This window comes from Triticum urartu, chromosome 7 (assembly GCF_003073215.2).
Source record: "Triticum urartu cultivar G1812 chromosome 7, Tu2.1, whole genome shotgun sequence".
In the NCBI taxonomy this organism is placed as follows: Eukaryota; Viridiplantae; Streptophyta; class Magnoliopsida; order Poales; family Poaceae; genus Triticum; species Triticum urartu.
In genome coordinates, this window is record NC_053028.1 from 18800310 (window position 1) to 18803664 (window position 3355).

The 3355-nt window shown below is 46.7% G+C and overlaps 1 pseudogene; it reads left to right on the top strand.

The window, feature by feature from the left end:
• Positions 1-422: 422 nt before the first annotated feature.
• Positions 423-1988, top strand: LOC125518166 (annotated as a pseudogene).
• The last annotated feature ends 1367 nt before the right edge of the window (positions 1989-3355 follow it).

Genomic DNA, 3355 nt, shown 5'->3' on the forward strand with positions numbered 1-3355 from the left:
TATCCCTTCTTGGAGGGTGTCGGGAGTAGCTATCCCCCACCTCCCTCCGCGTACTGGGGGAAACCCTAGGACTTGTCCGGGCAGCAGCGTCGTCGGCGTCGCATCCCTTCTTGGAGGTGCTGCTTAGTTCGCGGTAGTTCGGAGCCTCGGGCTGTGGTGGGTTGTATCCGGAGGGCGCAGCGGTCGTGGGTCTGCCGCGCTTTGTCGAGCTGCCGTTGTTGGCATTTATTTCTTTTTTTTTCTTTGGGCTTGATGTGCTGCTCGCCCTAGCATTGCAATATGTATCATGGCGGTTTGCTTTGGAATATAAAGCAGGGGAAACCCTTTTTCGGTATAGTCCACCTGCGCATGCCCATGATGACATATTGACATACATGTGAGACCAGCGAGAGGCATGGCTGGGTGACGCGAGAAAAACGCACATGGCGGCCACATCGTCGCTAGGTCAGACCACGCTGTGCCGTGGATGGGGCGAGGACAACAGGGTTTTAAATTGGGACAGGAGCATGCGCCGTGGTGCGCTAGTGTTGTGCGCCGTGGGGAGCGCTGGTGCTGGAGTACATGCCCGGCGGCAGCCTGGCTGACCAGCTCCACTCCACCACGCCGCCGCTCACCTGGCGGCACCGCATGCGCGTCCTCCACGACGTGGCTGTTGCGTTGGAGCACCTCCACAACGACATCTCCATGGTGCACGACGGCGTCTCATCCTCCAACGTGCTCGTGGACGGCGACGGTAGCGGTTCTGCGACCCAGGGTCGGCTTGCGAGGGCACCTTCTCGGTCGCCGCCGCGGGCTATGTAGGCCCCTTATTCCTCCGCATGGACATCGTGTCCAAGAAGTCCGACGTGTATGGCTTCACGTGCTGCTGCTCGAGGCCATCACTGGCTAGCCGGCTGCCGGAGCGCCAGGCCAGGACGGCAACGACCAGTACCTAGCGGCAAAGGTGTTGCCGCGCATGAAGGCAGCCGGGGTGGCGGGGCTCGTGGACGGCAGGCTGGCCGACGACCACAACGCCATGGAGGAAGGCGATGGCGCGTAGATCGCCGTCAATCGCGTTGCGACACAGCTGAGGCTCCGGCCGGCGATGGCATAGGTGCGGGCGACCATTACGCAAAAGGTGGAGAGGTCCATCGCGTGGACGAAAGACAGCAATATGATGGTGTCGGCGTCGGTCCGTCCGCGTACCTGACGACCAACTTTAGCGCCATTGAGTCCAGACCGCCTTCCGCTAAGGCTGATTACCAGGATATTGTTTTGATTTGGAAGAGGCATTTAAGAGACGTGGAGATGTTGCATACGAACTCCTACGAACATGTTGGGATCGGCTTGTCAGAATCCAAATGACGAACAGAAGAAACAACAGATGAACACATAGATTTTTTTTCTAGAGCACGAACACATAGATAGAAACCCAAGCATGGTTGGTATTCCATAAAAGCCCATTAACGTGCAACTACATGGCCCAAGCCAGCTTAACGTGCGTGCCGGCGAACCCATCGTGTAGGAAACTTTAGCGTACAAAATTGACTGGTCCCTATTTTGGTCCGAACAGTTATCGTAGATCCATTAAATCTCAACCATCAATCTTTATGATTTACACAAAATCAATGGATATAAATAGATGACTTATGGAGAACCACGAAAGGCTCCGTACTTTAATATTAGGTATAGATTTCCTTCACACATTTGATTAAATGATGGATTGTTTTCTCTGTTAATGGAATATTTCTTGACATGATGGAATATTTGATCTTTTTTCTTATTCAAATGATGGGATATGTGAGGATGAACAATTCTCACTAACTTGACTAAACCCCATTAACTGAACCCCATATACCCTAGTTCATGGCATAGCTATTTCGGAACATTACCACATTCTATATTTGGTAGGATTTGCACATGGGCACAACATGTTGCACTTCGCCACAGCATGGAAAAGTCTTGCAGCATGTGCCATCAGTGAAGCAACACTGAAGCAGCATGTGTGATCATTGCAGCACCTAAACTCATCAAATATAAACTGAAACAACATCTTAACAGAAGGTACCATGCAACACAAATTAATTTAAGGACACACAAATATAGATAGCATTCTAGATTACTACCATAGATACCATCCAATTCACAACACTTCCAGCTCAGACACATACTACGTTACATTAATATACATACTAGATAGGGTAAGTAGATCAAGTTTCCAACAGTTCACACCCAGATGCAGTTTACCAAAAGTAAAAGATCATTAGATCTATTGATGGTGAGTAGAGCTTCCTGCTTCTCATGATCAGCATGACGTGCGGCCACTACACGGGAGACAGGGCCTTCAGGAGGGCAGCATGCTGCGCCCTGATCTTCGGGTCCTCCCCGCTCCTCGATGCATCCCGTGCATGATACAGAAGGTGCTCAAAGAGTCCATCCTTGGGCTTTGGCTTGGTGCAGTAGGGGCATTGGAACTTCTTCCTCTTGTAGTAGCCAGCAGATCCCTTGTCCTTGATCTTCTCACTTCCTTCACTAGGAATGACTCGACGTTGCTATGGTCCACATCCTCTCGAGAGTCATACTGCACAAATTAATCAATTACATTAATACATTATGGATTCATATATAACAACATGTCAAAGGAACTAAATGAACAATCTAAATTTCAGCTTGGGCTTACCTCATAGACTTCGTCGTCACCATAGCTTGGATCATACGGGTCACTGAACCCAGTAAGGTCCAGCTTCCTCTTCTTGTCCATAGAATCATCCCCCTGAATATAAAATTACATCCATTACTAGTAGTTACATAACCCAACTAAATTTTTTAATATTCACACATGACACATTCATCACATTATCCATACTCAAATCCTATTAGCATTTTCCATTGTCATGCACACTCTTTGAACAACATAGCTAATATAACTACATATTGTGGACAACTTTCTAATTACAGGAAACCTACACAAAAGAGCAATTTAAAGTTACCTAAACACTTTGTTTTGGGGATAATGCAGAAAAACTCCTACCTATATTAACATAATCCAGTAGTAACATAGGTACATCTTCAACTATAAATGCATAGATCTCCAACTAACATCTTAAATTTCAGTAGTTACCTAAACAACAAATTTTTATATTGTAGATGAATAAAGTGGATGAATCAAGTAAACCCTACATTTGGGCATATGACATAAAACCCCCTATCTGTGCAGTATTCAAAATGAAATCTAATAATCATATATACATGTCTGCAACATTGAACCACCGATTTAATAAGCATATATGGTCTATCTGTCCTTATCATCTCTCAGTAATAATGTGTTAGACCTCATAATAGCACAAATCTAATAAGCAAATATTCAACCACAAAT